Genomic DNA, 18,961 nt, shown 5'->3' with positions numbered 1-18,961 from the left:
AAACGCTAAATGTTGTTTTAAAAAAATGCTCATCTATAGTCTGTGTGAGTACTAAAGACCCTAGAAATTTTCTCTACTCCTATGCTGTTTGGAAATGAAGCAGCTGCTGCTTTTCTGGATACTCAGGGTGGGACTGAGAGGGGGTTTCTGACCTGATATCCACTCTACTTTCAGGAGATGACTTCAAAAAGGGCAGAGAAAGGAGTTTGCTGTCACACCACCTGAGCCATCAAGGGAGAGACGCCATGTTTTATTTATCTCATCCTCTCTCTGAATAATCTAGCGAGTTTGTTTGGATTTGCCAATTTTCCTCTTTTTGACTTGATGCTCTGTGCTGGAGAATGGGTGGAGTAAGTCCCCAGGTGAGTAGGGATGCTGCAGCTTAATGAGCTGTCATTCACTTGCCCCCCGTTCAGCTTGGTCCAGCTGTACCATCAGCCAGAGGACCCTTAGCCCAAAGGTGCCTGAGGAAGAGCACAGGTAGGGAGGGAGATTGGTTAGGGTCTGCTCCCACTTCTGGTAAATAAGCTATGTCAGTAACAAGCAACCCTTAGAAACCCGAAGTGCATTTTTTTCATTTCCACCCTGTCTATTCTCATTCTTCTAAGCAGAGGGGCATCTTGCAATTAACTGGAGCCAGAGAATTTGGTTGAAGGGGTCAGAGTGAAGTGGTGCAAGCCTGGAAGACATTTCTGGGGATATTTTCTCAGTTGCACTTGCTGTTGGGCAAGTTACCAAGGCTCAGACACTTCGGTTTGTCCAGCTTCGGAGCATTCATTCATTTATGTTGATTGCCGGTTGCTCAGAAGAGAGCCCTGCGCAGTTCCAAGCTGGCTTTCTCTAAAGGCGGAGGACTTCATCCCCGACTCTGCCTCTTCCTCAGGGACTCATCCTCTCCCTGCCTTTTCCCTAAATCTTGTCGGATTGAAATCAGATTGCAACACGCTCGAGACGATCAACCTATTCTTTTCAAGGAGGGCAAGTCAAACTCAGAAAGTCTCTGCCAACACGAAGGGACATTGAAAACAGGAAGATAAATTCTCCAAAACCAAAAGTGAGACTCTGAAGGATGACAAGTGCGAGAACCCTGTGGTCCAGGCACCGGGCTCTTTAGGGACGGGAGACACCAAAGATTTATATGACATTTTGCTTCATTTTGGCCTCAGAATATCTCATCTTCTGCCCTTAAAATAACTTCCAAATGTTTACCAAATCCTCTCAAAAACATAATTCTTTTTCAAAAATAAATTTCTTTTTCTGATTATGAAAGTAATTCTTCTTCATTGTTAATACATCAATAAATATGAAGAAAAAAGTAAAAAATCAACCAAAATCCCACCACCCCGACATAAACACCAGTAACATTTTCCTAAACATTTCTTTACACACACACACACACACACACACACACACACACACACACACACAGAGTTAGATATACTTAAGGTGATATTATACATAAATTCTACAAACTGCAATATGTTACGACATTCTTCTCTAATTTATCTGTCTATCTAATCTAATCAACTAAAGCTCCAGATTATTATTTCAGATCATTTCAGATTTAGATTATTAAAATGGCTGCATGGAATTTTATTTTAAATTCACAGCAACGTTTCTTAATCTCATCCCTAAGAATGGGCATTTTGGTCAGGTCCTACTTGGTTTCAATATTAAAAGCAACTTTATGATGAATATCCTCAAACCTAAATTTTTGAGTCCTTATGCTACACCGATTTAGAATAAATTCTTTGAAGGAGGATTGCTGGCTTGAAGGGTAGGATTATTAATCATTTATGTAATATATAATGTATACATTATTTACTGTATAATATATTACAATATGATCATTATAATATGTGTAATCATAAATTACAATTATTTTATATAGGTATATAGAATTATATATGTAATTGTTTTATAGATATAGGTAAAATAATAATTGTATATTATATAGATAAATAAAATTTGCACAGGACTTTTATGAACCCAAAAGCTTTCGATGTACTTGGGCATTGCACAGAGGCAATCATGACTTTAAAATGCTGAATTTTTAAATTAAGTCATGGGTACTTGAAATTTCCCAGGGACCAACTAACAATTAGGGCCTCAGCTCCTCTGAACCCTGAGACAGGCTTGTCTCCCTGAGCTTCCAAACCTCTTAAGAGAACTCCCTTTAAGGTGGGAGTGCAGAAGGAAGTAAGCTTTCAGTAGCAAAGAAGAAAGAAGGGAAGAGCCTGTATTGAAAAATAACTCGCTTGAACATGGATGGACCTAGAGATTGTCATAGACAATCTCTGTGTCTATGACAATAAAAACATAGAGATTGTCTTACTGAGTGAAGTAAGTCAGACAGAGAAAGACAAATATCATATGATATTGCTTATACGCAGAACCTTAAAAAAGGGTACAAATGAACTTATCGACAAAACAGAAATAGAGTTACAGATGTAGAAAAAAAACTTACGGTTACCGGGGGTAAGGCGGGAGGAGGGATAAATTGGAAGATTGGGATTGACATATACACACTACTATATATAAAATAGATAACTAATAAGGACCTACTGTATAACACAGGGAACTCTGCTCAATACTCTGTAATGAGCTATATGGGAAAAGAATCTAAAAAAGAGTGGATATATGTATATGTATAACTGATTCACTTTGCGGTACACCTGAAACAAATACAACATTGTAAATCAACTACACTCCAGTAAAAATTAAAAACAAAAGAAAAAATCTTTTAAAAAGAAAAGAAAAACTAAGTGAACTTTAAAATTAAAAAGAAAAATAACTCGCTTGGACTCCACGATGGTAACACAGACCTGGGTGTGAGTAGGGAAAAAGCTGCATTTCCCATGAGCTAAGTTTGGACCTCCAACGGTGAGTTCTCCTAAGTTGAAGGCAGATAAAAAATTAAGACACTGGATCACTCTATCAGAGATTTTTTTGGTTTTATTTTGTTTTGTTTTTGCTTCTTTTTCCTCTTCGTTTTGTTGTCAGTCTGATTATGACTACTCTTCTGCAACATTTTTTTTTCATAATTTGAAAGAATTAAAAATTATAGCATCCATGAATAAATAGAACTCTTCACTCCTTCTTATTAACTAAATGCAATCGCGGAATAAATACAGTGAGTATTCACAAAAAAAGTGAAGAATAGAAAATTGTTTAAGTGGCCAAAGAAACTTTATCCTATTGTGAGACAGGCCAAGCTATGCCAGCTATATGTAAATGTAAGCAGTGGCCTGTGTTCCCTGTGTTCATGTGTCCACTTTGAAGTTGCCATCTGAATTTAATTCTGCCTTTGTGATTAAATCAGGCCATTACGCTTAATCTCACTTAATAGTAAGGAACGTCCTTTGTTGTTTTCTATAGGCAACATATTCTGCCCCTAACATATACAGCTTGGTATTCACACTTTACTATTAATCCCCGATGGCTCATAATTGCTTCATCTCCAAGCCCTCTGTCCAATTCACAAGGGGCTGATTGCAACCATTCTTCCCCTATACATTAATGCACTGTTTGGGTCTTGCTTCTTTGGCTCAGTGAACCCCATCAAGCTGTCCACATTTTCTGGGCATGTGGGCGTATTGTGAGATGTTAAATTAAATTCTGTGTTGACCCCCCCTAAACACCAGAATCTATTAGCCCCTGCAACTTAGCTGATTGACAAGTGGGACTACTTTTCCACAAAATCCTGCAATAAAAACCAGCAACAACAGGCTGAATATTTTGTTTCCAGGCAAAGTCTGGGGTCTTCTTACTGCTGTCTTGCTATTTACATTTTCATGACCACCGCAGGATCAATTGCAATATTGCCATGATGTTACTTTATCCATCTTCCGTTTGTCTGTCTTGTCATTTATCTGGGAAAAATTATGAGACCCCGGGGAGGTACTATTCATTCCTTGAAAGCTCGAAATTATTTCCCCCAAAAATACTGTTTTCGATGATGAGTCTTCGGGCTCTCTTGTTTGTTATCTGTCCCATGAATTGCTCGAGCATAGATCTCCGAGAGCAAAACACCAGTTGAATGAACAGCCTTCTGTCTTTCCTTTTTGCACCTAAGGTAACAGATACGGCTAATTTTAATGTTAAGCTTCACAAAGAAAAGAGGCTTTTCTTTCTGCCACCCATTCATTAGGTGGGCAATAGTTGCTAAGCTCTTCATTGTGCTAATTTAGGAATACTATCATTACCAAGTTAACTTTGTGGCTCCAAAAGTATTATTAGCTGCTTGTGTCTAATTCATATTAACCACATAGAGTACCTAGAGTTTGAACAGTAGCTGCAGCACATACATCACCGTCTGGGTCCGCCAATAGCTTTGCCCAATTCAGCCTTCCTGCTGCTCCTGGGGCTCTTGGGAAATCCACATGCCTATTAACTGTTTTTTTCTGATTATGAAAGAAACCTCATAAAAGTCATTATATTTTTATATATTATATAACTATGATGTGTATAATGTATAATTATATAAGTAATGATTATATGAAAGTAATTGTATTCATTATAGAAAAATCTTAAACGTTCATAAAAACTAAAGAAAAAGTAAAATCCCACAGATGTAGCTGCCATTATCATTTTGGTATATTTTCTGGATATATTTGTCCTCTGTAACTTACATATGAATAGACTCATAATCTACATAAAAATACAGACACATTTTTTTTTTTTAATTTCCAAAGGATTTTATTAAATGTGAAATAATTGAGGCTTTGAGAAATGTGTGCCATAGAGTTAACAAGAAGTTCTCTTATTCCTTAAATAAATTTTAATTTTTGAATAATTTTAGATTGAGGGAAGTTGCAAAGACAGTAGGCCCTTCCTGTTTACACCTTACCCCGTTGCTCCTGTTGCTAACATGTTATATAACCAGGGCACGTTTGTCAACAATCAGGAAACACCGGTAATTAAAAAAACTACAATTAGGAGCATACACTTTTTTTTTAACATCTTTATTGGAGTATAATTGCTTTACAATGGTGTGTTAGTTTCTGCTGTATAACAAAGTGAATCAGCTGTACATATACACATATCCCCATATCTCCTCCCTCTCGTGTCTCCCTCCCACCCTCCCTATCCCACCCCTCTAGGTGGACACAAAGTACCGAGCTGATCTCCCTGTGCTATGCGACTGCTTCCCACTAGCTATCTATTTTACGTTTGGTAGTGTATATATGTCCATGCCGCTCTCTCACTCCGTCCTGGCTTACCCATCCCCCTCCCCGTGTCCTCAAGTCCATTCTCTACGTCTGCGTCTTTATTGCTGTCCTGCCCCTAGGTTCTTCAGGACCATCTTTTTTTTTTAGATTCCCTATATATATGTTAGCATACGGTATTTGTTTTCCTCTTTCTGACTTACTTCACTCTGTATGACAGTCTCTACGTCCATTCACCTCACTACTAATAACTCAATTTCATTTCTTTTTATGGCTGAGTAATATTCCATTGAGGAGCATACAGTTTCTTAACCTGCTTTGTCTGTCATGTAAATAAATATCCTCATATGTCATCAAACATTCTCGTAAAAATGTCATTTTTTTTAAAGAGGAAACTAAGGTAACAAGCATGACTATCCAATGAGTTAGGTTCTAGGGAGTTTTTGATAGTGTGTAATTAGAAAGCTGCTTCCAGAAAAGCTCTGGTCACGGGGAAGAGCAGGTACCCTCCGGTGAGGAGCCTTACCCAGGAGCACCCCACCCTGCATCCTTGCATCTGCCCTGGCATCCCAGCAGGGCCCACTTGATGCATCAGTAGTGGGGCCCGGTCCAGCCTCTGCAAAGAAGATTCTGTGTGCGAGCCAAAGGAGTCCAGGTGTTGTCATTTGCAGCCTTTGTTTTAAAAATTACAGAGGGCTTCCCTGGTGGCGCAGTGGTTGAGAATCTGCCTGCTAATGCAGGGGACACGGGTTCGAGCCCTGGTCTGGGAAGATGCCACATGCCTCAGAGCAACTAGGCCCGTGAGCCACAACTACTGAGCCTGCGCGTCTGGAGCCTGTGCTCCGCAACAAGAGAGGCCGCGATAGTGAGAGGCCCGCGCACCGCGATGAAGAGTGGCCCCCGCTTGCCGCAACTAGAGAAAGCCCTCGCACAGAAACGAAGACCCAACACAGCCAAAAATAAAAATAAATAAATTAATTAATTAATTAAAAAAAATTACAATAGAAATACATTCTCATTAGAGAAAATGTATATATAAAGAAGCAAGCAAAAAAGCGCTAACACAACCTCCCAGAGATAACCACTGTCAACATGTGGACGTGTATTTGGGATCATACTGGTTTGCAATCTGCTTTTCCACTTATATCTTGACATTGCCTCCTAATATTTAATATTCTTATAAGAAAAATTTTCCCAGTGACTCCACAGAATTCTATCCTATAACTTTATTATAATTATTTAACCCCATTTCATATTTTTGGACAGTTAGGGTATTTCCAGCTTTTTCCCATTATGAAGGGTATTGTGGTCTTTTTCCTATATTATTTCTTCCTAATTTATATTTTTCTGTTGTATTATTTTTTCCTAATATAATAATAATATAATATAATATAATAATAGAGGGTGCAACTAAGTAACATGCCTCATTATTTCCTCAGGAAAAATCCTCCAAGGTAGAATTAATGGGTTAGATCAAGATTATCCAGTTTATGCCTTTCCTGAGTGGTGTTTTGCAAGAGCTACAGGAAAAAAATATCGAATTTCACTGCATGTGGAGGGGGAACCGTGGTGGAAATGTGATTCTCAGAAGAAAAGACCAACCTCTCATCACGGCTTTGGTGATTCACTGATTAGAAGCTTCTGTTTAGTCAACCATGTAGATACCCAGGGGCTCTCACACAAGGAGCTAGGTGTGTACACCTGTGGGGTGTTGAACAGGAACACTGGCACACAAGGAGCCTCCCAGGACTTGGCTGAAAGGTGATCAAAATAAAAACAAGGAGGATAAAAAAAAGGAGCCATCACAAGTTGTCATTCGGTGGATCAGAACTCCTATTGCTATAGTGAGGTATCCAACGTGTCCGAAACCATAAACGAGATACAAGCAGTTATAACTAACACCAAACTGTTCTCTTTCTCACACAGAACTGGGATGTGACACTGCAGATATTACCGCTGTGTTGCTGGGCTCTCAGTTCCAGTAGAATTTTGAGCTTGATGCTGCTGTGAACTTGTAGTTGAATTTATCTGAATTATCTATAACTGATGATGGTACTGTTCTCTTACTCAGTGGGAGTTGCTGTTTAGTTTTTAGTTCACTTTACACTAACTAAGCTATGGGATTAGATATATGATTTTTAAAAAAAGGTTCCAAAAGCCTTTATCAGTTATAAAAGAAGACTTAAAAAAAAAATTATGTAGGAAAATAGAAGAAAGAAGCTAAAAATTTCTCAGCCTCCCAGAGACTTGTCCTAACATAATGTCAATTAAAAATAAAATTTATCAGTTTGATGAAACACACATCTTACATCCACCACCCTCTATACTTGGAGTTGATTTTAAATTGATTGAATGCTGCAAAGTCCCCGATATTTCTAGCTGTTACCTCTAATTTCTGGAAGGAAGAAACCAAACAGTGAATGTCTTAACAGGAGTAAATGAAAACAGGGGCCAGGAAAACAGAAAGATGAATGATAAGGTCATAAAGTATGGAGAAGAGAACTACCTTGGGTACCCACGTGACCTGTGGAACTGGCCCTTCATGTGTTGGAAACATGAATGCCCTCTCATTTCGTCTGCATTTTGTAACCCTGGGGATTCCTAAGCAACATTCCACCATCATTTCTTTATTTCAGAGCATAAAATTGGTGGCCAGAGGAGCTATCAGTATTGTGTTCAACACTCAAATTCCCTGATAGAAATTCCTTAGAAAGCTGGGAAATCGTTTAATTTCTGGAGCGATTTTGGTTTCTCTTTGAACAGGTGATCAGAGAGTTCGATTAGGATTGCATGTCGACCCTTGACTCTAAGAGCTTCCCTTCTTCTTTTTCTCCTCCCGCCCCTGTCTCCCTTCCCCTCTTTCTTCCTCCCACGTGCATCCAGGGTTTGCCCTGTTTTCCTCATGTTGGAGGGGAGAAGGTGGAGTTAGATCTGATCCCTGTAGAGGAGGAATTGCAAAGGAGGGGGAGGGTGCTGAGTAATAAAAGGCAGCATAAAGGGGGAAGCAGCATTGGAGCCAAGCCTTGAAGGGCTTGTAGGATTGTGGCAGATGGAAGAGGACAGGGACAGCATGGTGGGAAGGGAGTGGTGGATGTGGAAGAACCCAAAGTGTGGGCGGGTGTGAGGGAGGGAATGAATTACAGGTGGAGTCGGCCAGGATGGGACCTGAAGGAGAGAGAGGAATAGGGGAAGAGTGGGCCACGGAGGTGGGAATTCCTGTGTTCTGGGGACTCTATCCTGCTGGGATTTGGCTCGTCATCCTGATAAATGGTAATGAAAAGCTTTCAACAGAACGCAACACACATATTGGACAGAATATTTGCCTTTTTGAGGGTTTCCCAAGCTTCCAACGAAAGATGGAGAAACTACCACCTAGGTATGTGTGTTACCCACATATTTCACCCCAACACAGTCTAAAGAACACCCGGAGAGAACATTTCACTTCTGCTGAGCTGGAAGCTTATTTTGAATCTATCATGAGCCTGTTTATATCATTGAAGTGACATTGCGTGATCTAGTCTGCTTTTATGATATAAATAATATCTGCTTCCCTAAAGAAACCATCCCTGGGCCTACAGGGAGCCTAGGAGTCTCAGAGGAGTTGCAAGACTAGAACACAAGTGATAGCCTGAGATGGAATCAGAAAGGCCCTGGCAGGCCCACTCACACCTGCCAGGAGTGAGGCGATCACACTTCAGGATAAATGTGTGTGTGTGTGTGTGTGTGTGTGTGTGTGTTTATGGGGATACCACACAGGCCAATGGTGAGTGCTGTGCTGACCTCGGGAAACCAACACAGAGCAGAGGTTTGAGGTCAGTTGGGTTTTGAAGCTGAGGTATCTTTCACACAAGTGCAACACCCACAAACCAGCTTTTGTACCCACAAACTAAAGCAATTTATTTTCAGGTCTTATAAGCCTCACCTGTAAGGTGAGATAGGAAAGCAGCATTGGGATCTCATATTAAAAGGGAGACGGTTGAAATGGGTGGACTTGGAGGGCATTATGCTAAGTGCAATAAGTCAGGCAGAGAAAGACAAATACTGGATGATATCACTTATATGTGGAATCTAAAAAATACAACACGCTAGTAAACATAACAAAAAAGAAACAGACTCACAGATATAGAGAACAAACGTGTGGTTACCAATGGGGAAAGGGAAGCGGGGAGAGGCAAGATAGGGATAGGGGATTAAGAGGTACAAACTATCATGTATAAAATAAGCTACAAAGATATATTGTAGAATACAGGGAATATAGCCAATATTTTATAATAACTGTAAATGGAGTATAAGCTTTAAAAACTGTGAATCACTATACTGTAGCTTCTATAATATTGTACATCAACTAAGCTTCAATTAAAAAAAAAAGTTAAGCCTCAAGAAAAGGGAGACAGCTGAAAAGTAAAAATTAGAAAATTGGCACTAACTTCCTTGCTGCCCCCTCCTTCCCTCCTTTTACTCCTTCTTTTTTCGTTTATCAACCCTATGATGAGGCAGCGTGGCCTCTTACCCCACACTGGGAGTATTTCAGCTCCAAACTTAATCTTACATTTTTCATTTTCTCCTCTACACATATAGATATATGTAATTGGAAACTTTCTAGTCACCACTTTAAAAGAAAAGAAAGAGGTAAAATTAATTTTAACAGTATATTTTATTTAGCCAGTGTGTCCAAAATATTATCCTTTCAGCATGTAATCAATACAAAAATTGTTAAAGAGATAGTTTAGATTCTTTTCTTCGTACTAATTCTTCAAATCCAGCGTGTATTTTATACTTACAGCACGTCTCAGGTCAGGCTAGCCACGTTTCAAGTGCTCAATAGCTGTATGTGTCCACTGGCTGCCATATTGAACAATGCAGGCTTAGAGCAGTTCAAGAATGGCCACGGTCTTCAAACCATCTCCCAGTGGTGGCTTGCAAGGAACAGATTGTGTTCTTCTCTTACAGATGTGGAAAATCAGAAATCCCAAGGTTGCATAAAAGTGAGTTATGTATTTGCCATTTGAATTGGTTGATTTGGATAGAAAGTGGGTCAATTTATACAGATCTTTCGTATGCACCAATTATAAATATTGCAGAAAATATCGACATAACTTTGAAAATTTATGAATGCATGAACTGAGATAGGAGGGGGTGAGGAGACAGGACAGCTGAGGTCCCTTGTGTGAGCAAAGATATCAAAGGATTCTTATAGCCTTTCCAGACTGGTTCTCCCCTCACTCCAAAATATATCCACAATATACACCTGCCAAGGGAAGGTCTAGACCCTCTTTATCTCACGAAAACAGGCACTCTCATATATTGTTGGCAGGAGTGTTAACTTTGGAGGGGTAATTTGATAAACAGCTATTGACACTTTAAATGTGCAAGCCCTCTGGCATGAGTGTTTTTCTAAGAATAATCTTAGGAAGGTCCTATACACATGCAGAGATCTGTGAGCAAAGATGTTCATTCAGATATTGAAAACAACTCAAGTGTGCATCCCTGAGGACTGGGGCAGTGAGTTATAGCATGTCCTTTCTGTGGAACACTCGGCAACCATTGAAAATAAGACCTGTATTTATTTATTTGTAAATCATTGATAACTGACATGGAAAGGAAGCCACAGTATATACAGAAACACAGAAAGAGAAAAGGCAGTTGCAAAACAATCTGAATAATAAACCATTTTTGTAAGAAAGGAAAAAATATTTTTTTTTCTGTCTAGGTATGGAAAAAAAATTTTGGAAAAAATATGATCAGGACATCTGAGGGTGTGGGGTTATAATAGAAAGCTTTAGGCTGGAGTTTTACTTTTTACTTTATATCAATTGATAATGTTTGAAATGTTATAATGATCTTGTATTTTTTCTGTAATCATAAAAAGATATCAAATACAAAGAGACACACGGACATATTTCAAAATAAAAGTACCCAGTGCAGTCAAGGCTATGAGGACACACGTTCTCAGGACCTGCAGGTGGGAGAGTAAATTGGTCCTACCTTCCTGGAGGGAACCTATTTTCCAAATGTATCAAAGCCTGACCAATGTGATAACTTTCAATGTGGTTACTTCACCTCTAGAAATTTATCCTAGGATAAACTGAGACAGGGCACACAGATGTATGTACACAATGTTCACTACTGTGTGACTTACAGTAGTAAAACATTGAGGGGGAGAATGAAATGTCCATTTATAGGGAGTTATTTCAATAAATCACAGGACAGCATACAGTAGAATCCAGGTTAAATGGTGACATAGGAACATATTTTTGGCATAGAAAGCTGTCCACAATCTATTGTTAAAGGAATAAAGCAGGTTACAAGACAGTCTGTCTAGTTTAACTCTGATCTGTTTCGTATGTTTGACTATGTGTGCAGAGAAGAAAATTTGTAACAATCTATACCAGGGGATTGTTAGCAGCGTTTTCAGAGCAGGGAGATAATAGACAATTTCTATTTTCTTCTGTATTCTCTTTGAAATGGTCTAATTTATTTACAATGAGTATATCTAAGTAATAAAGGTCTCTCTTTTAAAAATTGCCATAGAAGCCAGTTCCAAAGCCTCCCTCTCTGTTTCTCTCACAACAGTTCCAAAGCCTCCCTCTCTGTTTCTCTCACAACAGTTCCAAAGTAGAAATAGTAAAAGAGTCGTCCTGGCATCCCTGATCTCTGCAGGCTCTTTATAAGGCTGGGTGGGGCGGCTTGACCAGGACCCAGTGTCTGCAAATCTTGTTTCAAAGGCTTTTTAACACACTGTTTTAGTTGCTGAATCAGGGACGGTCATTTGAATGAACAAGTATTTAACAAATTCTCCTAAGGGGGGAGGGGTCATTTCCAATTCTGTGTTTTTTTTTTTTTTTTTAATTTAAAAATGAATGTAAACGTTTAGAGTTTTCCCTTTGGAGGGGGGATCGTTCCAGTTGAAGAGGCCACTGAGTGTAACTGATTATTCCTGCATGCACTTAAACGAGGCACCCCTCTTTTTAAAAGCCACCGCAAGCATTTTTCAAATGAATAGATTGAATTTAAAAATCTGACATGTATAATATTTACGACATCCCGAAAACTTTCAGACAACAACAAAGACAGCGGGAAAGGTGGGCTATCTATTCCTTGCCTTGGGGAACCATCTCCCCAGGGTTAAGATTTTGGTGTGAGGGGCAGCGGTGTGCGAGGATCAGCCATTGCTCAGAAAACAAAGCCCTTTATTTTACCCAGCTGGGCCTTGGGTGACATGGGACCGTGTTCCAAGCCTCCTTATGTTTAATTGTCAAGCGTGCCCTGATATGGCGACCCCAGGCTCCCTGCGTGGAGTCACCAGGCTTCCAGCCCCAGGGGACACCACCACCTGGTGAGGTGAGGGGATGAAGCCCTGGGCCTGGCGGAGGGAGTTCCCTCGTCCCCCAGAGCTTCAGACTTCGAGGCTGGAAGTTGCGCTTAGCAGGGCTGAGCACAGGGTGCAGCTCACTCCAGCCCCGAGACCTGCCCTCCCTCTTGTTGGGCTGGATTCCCTCCTCTGAACTCTTCTGTCTACCCCAAGCCCTTAGCACAGGCTTGTTGCTAAATAACACGCCTCGTGAGACGCTCAGGAACAGTGTGGACCACCACTGTTGCTATACAACTACTGCTACCATTTCGAGGCTCCTTAGAAACACAGACAGCTCCAGGCGCACCTGTGTCCTCCGCCCTGCATCCCTCAGCAGGGCCAGCTACACGGGTCTCTGCACAAACAGCCAAAGGCAACAGGGGTTGTTCCCTCTGCGAGGCGGAGCCGCGCGGCTGCCCCACGGCCTGCGCTCCCAAGGAGAGGGAGACGTGGGCTCCTGGGCTTGTCTACAGTCGTGACGGTTCCAGGCGCTCCGCTCACAGGTGTCATTTAATCCTGAGAGGCCAACACCACTATCACTCCTATTTTACAGATGAGGATATCAAGGCTTAAAGAGTTTCTGTATAAAGCTGTGCAAGGTAATCAGTGAGCTAGGGAGAGGGCAACTGGGAAGGGAACATTCTGATGCCAGCCAGGTTGCCCAGGGCTGCCCCTTACGCCCCTGTTATGACCCTGGCATCAGTGGACAGAGAGCTACCTTCGGCATCTGAAGTGCTTCCCTCCAGCCTCCCTGGCCTGGCCCGGGCGAGCAGGGACAGTGGGGAGGCGATGGCCTCGTGAGTGACGTGGGAATGGCCCTTCCAAACTGGGAGGGGGCAGGTGGAGGCTTGTCTCCATTGCTGCGTTGGAGGCTGGGAAAAAATCAGTGACACTGGTCCTGTCTGTATTTAAACTTTTGATATTTTGTTCATGGATTTTTGCATCAATTTTGATTTTTTTAAAAAAATCACATTAAAATTTTATTGTGATAACTGAGTTTTTGGTGCCCCCTTAAATTTTGTATCCAAGGAAGTGCCTCATTGGCCTCAACCGAGTCCAGGCGCTACTTGCTTCTCGATGCCCTATTTCCTCCTAAGACCTGAGGAGCAAAAAACAGGTCTAATCTATTTTATTTTACTTTGGGAGACAAGTTTAATTAATCAGAGTATTTTTTTCTGACTGTGTCCTGTTGACCAGTTTAAGATAATCATTTAATTAATGAGTTTGAAACAAAACATAATTATGATTTAAAATTTGAATATTAATAAGGCCTTCCTCCCTTCTTCCCCTCCCTCCCTCCCTTCTTCCTCCCTTCCTTCCTTCCCTCCTTCCCTCCTTCCTTCCTTCCCTCCTTCCTTCCTTTCTCATTCAACAAGTATTTTTGATGAGGCAGATTCCTGAACACAGGCTGACACTTGTTCTGGGCACCATCCCCTGAGGCTAGATGACCACAAGCATTATTTGAGAAATAAGTGTGTGTAGGTGCCTAGCAGAAAGCCGCTCCCTTGTTGGACAGAGGCATGATGGTTGAGTCCGGTCAGGGCTCACTGCGGGCTGGGAGGAGCCCCAGCACCTTCCCGGAGCCCTGTGGGCCTGAGCGCTCTTCGGCCTTCCTGTAGAGAGATGACTCAGGCAGTGACTTCACTCAGCCAGCCTGGTGTTTATGCCCCTCACCACAAACCAGTTGATAGTGTTTGGAGCTGTCCTGAGCTGACACTCCGCTGGGACAAAATGACATCCACTCAGCTTGTGGCTATTGTGGCCAAAACAGCTGAAATGTTGTGGTTTCTGAAGAACCCGTTGTCTGCTAGTCAATCTGCAGAAGGAAAATCCCGGTGCCCAGCCCCCTCTATCTTGGAGAAGCATTTTGGCTCCACAGTAGCAGGGGGTCGTAGCTGGGCTCTGAGAGCCAACTTGGAAGGACAGAGCCCAGTATAGGGCTCCCTAGGAGAAGCCCCTCGAAAGCCACCGTTGGGCTTGAGCTAGTGCCAGAAGGAGCTGGAGATTTTAGAATGCAGCTTTGCTCATTAGAAATGGATTTTTACTTGGCACCATCCAATGCTGTCATGAGCCCTATTCATGAATTGCAAGAGAAGATGGGAATGATTGAGTGCACACCACTGCTTTCTGAAGGAACTATCAACAGGATAATAATCATGTAACTAACGTATTTCTAGCCGATGGAAAAAACTATGAGTGGCAACAGGAAAAACAACCACCATTACAATAGGCATTGTGCTAACCATTGACATGCACTGCCTCGTTTAACCCCCAGTGAGGTGGCTCCTAGTATTAGATCTTAGAGTTGAAGAGCCTGAAGCACCAAGAGTTCAAGTAGCCTCTCCAAGGTCACATGGCCAGTGAGTAGAGTAACCAATGGCAAGGCATGACAGATGGCGAGGCACGAGGCAGTGCATAGTTAAGACTCTACAGGAAGAGAAGAACAGGAGGGTGGAAAGGAGATGGGAGAGGAGATTGGTATTTGATTGCGCTGGAGCACAGCACGGGTTCCAGGGGTGGAGGAGATGGGGAGATGAAGGGACTCTCCTCCCATCTCTGTCCCTCCCATGGGTGCAGGTCTGCCCCACTAGCCCCCTTCAGCACATCCCTCCCTCACACACTCCCTGGGGATGGTTTATGTTTCAGAGCTGAAAACTCTCCCCTTGAGTTACTTTGGGTCTTTGTGAGTATAAAATACAAAGGGCATCTCAGAGCCCCTAGAACCATGGATTACACAGTCATGAGTGAATTCAAAAGTTGTCTATTAAATGAGATGCTGTGATATCCAGTTTTGTTTTGTTCCCTCCACTGGTGATGAGAAAATTGTTGGTTTTGCCTCCTGACTTTAACTGTCTCTGATAAAGTAAAAAGCTATGAAGAACCAGGACTGCACAGGGAATGACGTGACTAAAACTGCCAGAAGCAAGCAAACGAAACCAAACGATCATAATAACAGCAACAAAATTCTCCCTAGTTAGAGAAAATGTTATCAAGTTATCTTCAAAATTTTCTTTACGGATTCTACTTCAGCTCAACGCTGGATTTTAAGATTTGAATTGGAGGACACCTAGGGATCACTACCTTCAAAGCTTTTGTTTTGCATTTTGTTTTTTTTGCCTGAACGCCAGCAGGACCAGGGACACACCGTCTTGAAGGTGTAGGCTGCATGAGGTCTGCCTTCTGGCCCACCCACAATCCCTGATATTTCACTACCATCCTTCCTCATAGCAGCCAGATCTGGCAACGCTGGAAATTAAAAAAAAAAAAAAAAAAAAAAAAAGGTGGAACAAATGAAACAAACAAAAAAGCTAGAAGTGAAATATCCAAAATAACCACACTAATCTCAGGGCATTTCTAACTCAAGAAAGAGGAGGAATTAGCTGGAGTGTCTATTCACTGTGTGCAGGGACGTGTTGAATCTCAACTTCACATTGATTAGACACATTCTGAGAATATCAACCACAGCCAGACCTGGGCCCAGAGGAGCAGAGGTGGGTGGGAGTGCTGACCTTGAGAACTGAGGATGAGGAAAGAAACCTAGGGAGGGCTCTCCCTCCCCCAGACAAAGCCTCATTTCTTTCAGTGTCTGGTTCTACGACTTTCTTTAACTGGCCTCAGCTTCCTTAGTTTCTACCTTTTCATGCCTCTGTTTTCTCATCTGTAAAATGGGGTAATAGTAGCGCCTACAAAATGAAGTCATGCACGTAAAATGCTTAGAACACTGCTGGGTACGTGATAAACGCAATGCTAGCTCTTGTCAATGTCAAGACCATTTTTATTCGTACTAGTGTTGCTCTACCATTCCCACTACCAGCTGCTCCACTTTCCCACCTGCCTGCTTCCAGGTGAGGTGGCTTTTCTCTCCCTCACTCTCCCCACCGATGTGTTCTCATCTGATCTTGTTATTTTGGAGTTTCCTGGCTGTATACCTTTGGCATCCTCTAAGGAGTTACCCATATTACTTAGAAGCATCTGGGACACAATAGCCCTTCTGGATCCCAGTGCTGGGGCCTATGGTGAGCATTTTCCCCATCCATCATCTACCTCTGGCTGGTGTTCCACGTGCAGGGCCCCCATCGGGGTGCCTGTCCTCTATCCTGGGGTTTGGTGGCAGCCGGCACTTACTGCCAAGCAGCCTCTTGGAGAAACATTCGCGTCCAGGAAAAACACTCGGCAGAAAGTATGCCCACACTGTTGAGAAAATCAGGGTCCATCAGTGTGAGAACACTGTCACCATGGAAACACTAAAAGGCAGCCCCCAGAGTGGAAACCCCTAAGACACTGCTTTCCCCTCTGCCCTGCCGCCCTTGTCCGTCAGCTGTCTATTCCCTTGCCTTCTGAGCGGCGCTTTCTGAAACCCTAATGACAAACATGTAACCATCAGAGGATCTCTCAAAAGGTTTGCTTTGCCTCTGCCGCTCCCTGTCACCAATCTGGGCCTCCCTCGGGGCTTGGGACAAGGCTGCTGGATAAAGTTCAGGTGACTAAACTGCAGCCAGGTCACCTGGTGGGGGACTGGCCCTGGGTCTGCCTCTTCTGGTTGCTAATCGCAGGGGCAGACGGAGGGCTGAGCGCAGAGGCTGCATGGGGCCAGAGGCCAGCGGTTTTCCAGGGGGCAGGAAGGATGTGCTCAACTCCTGCCGGGATTCCTGTTTCCAGGAGACTCCAGTCCCACCAGGGCAAACCAAGGAAGCAGCTTTTGCCTCTTCAAAGCAGGTACTGGACCCTGGCATCGCTGACTCTGACTACCTGGGGACCTCGGGCGTGCTTGTGACCTTCCTGGGCCACAGTTGCCTTATTCGGTAGGGAGGAGGGTGGGAAGATAACCCCTAGGGTCTCTTGCCCCACTGGCATTCTGTGGGAGTCAGAGATGATCTGGCACCTGTGGCCTTTGTCCCGGGCAGTGGTCCACTGTCCTCTGTGGTCATTGAGGAAAGCTGAGAGTGAAGGAGAAATCTCTCCCTTTGCTTGATGCCCCCGAGCATCAAGCAGCCTGTAATGTTTAAGGACTTGGTTGTCCTGAACTCAGAGTCTGAGCTCTGGCCTGTCAACATCAGCTGGAGGCAAAGGGGAAAGTTTTCTAATGGAGGGGCCAATTCCACACGAGCAGAAAGAATTGGGCTTGATTTCTGATCAGGCATTTCAGCTTTTATGCTGGGCTTAGTTAAAAAGGACAGAATGGAAACTGCTTGAAGAAGTCATTTGCAACATCTCCATAAATAAAGAGGCTAGTTTAGGTCTTGAGGATTAATTTGCTACTCTTATATTTGGTAGGAGAAGCTGGACCCTGCTTGAAAACAATATTTCCCTACAACTAAAAGTTGCTTGATAAAAGTGAATCTGTGTGTTAGAAAAACATGACATTTTTCAATCTGTGGTTTCTTGAGCCTCCTTCAGTGAAGGTGGTAATCTTCTTATTGATATTTATGAGTGTGCAGAAGAGGGAAGGGGCAGTGAGATAGCAAGAAAATGCCTTCTGGAGGAAATGCATTTTCTCAGTAGATGTGCTGTATGCCATGGTGAGAAAAAGCTCTTCCTAACCATCACCTTGTTCTTAGCAAGTTCATAATGTGTCCTTGTGTGGCAGAAAGAAAAGTCCTTCTTCTGGCTGGCTTCCTTTATGGCCTATGAGGTCTAGCTAGCAGGCTAAGACTCTTGAGTATTGACTGCCAGCTTGGACCCAGCCTCACCTGCATATCTGGGAAGTCAGCAAAGACTAGATGGGTGACCCTGAACCAGACGGGCAACATGGAAGCACTGTTGTTAATAATCTGAAGTTTGGTAAAGTGAAATACTTTCCATACTTGGGGTGGAGCCTCTTTCTTGATGGGGACACTTACCTTCTAAGTTATACATCTTACAAGGTTGTATTTTCATACCTGGTGTAATCAGTTTCCCTTGGAGGAGAACACCTCTAAATAGACCATCACTACAGGCTAGGGAAATCCCACAGTGCATTTAATCTGCTCTCTGTTTACTGATTGATTGCTCACCTGGCCTCCCGCACATATAACAACGTAATTTCTCAGGGCCTTGTGTATTTTCCCCTTAGGTTCTGTTCACTCTCGTCGCTGGGATCACAAATTGGTGGTTGGCTGGATGCAGAGACCTTTTTTTGGCGTTGAGCCACATGTTTCTTTTCATTGTGCTTCTGAAGCCGGGTGAACCTTTCTCAAGGAGCCTGTCTTACACCCTCTCTGCTTTCCCAACCGCTTCCAAGACCAGCTTAAACTTGTTCCTTCTGCAAAAAGCCTGCCTGCAGATTTCAAAAAGCAACTCCTTGCTCTACAACATACATGTCTACACTTAAATATTGTGTCTGCAGAATATGCTACCCTCCCATAGACATATGTTCAGAGGTCTAACTTTGCATTTGGGGCACCGTATATAATTGCCTTTTATTCTACAGGACTCCTGAATGCCCTCTGATGCTATTTTTTGG

Source organism: Balaenoptera ricei, chromosome 4 (assembly GCF_028023285.1).
Source record: "Balaenoptera ricei isolate mBalRic1 chromosome 4, mBalRic1.hap2, whole genome shotgun sequence".
NCBI classification, from domain to species: domain Eukaryota; kingdom Metazoa; phylum Chordata; class Mammalia; order Artiodactyla; family Balaenopteridae; genus Balaenoptera; species Balaenoptera ricei.
Note: the sequence above shows the minus strand (reverse complement) of the source record.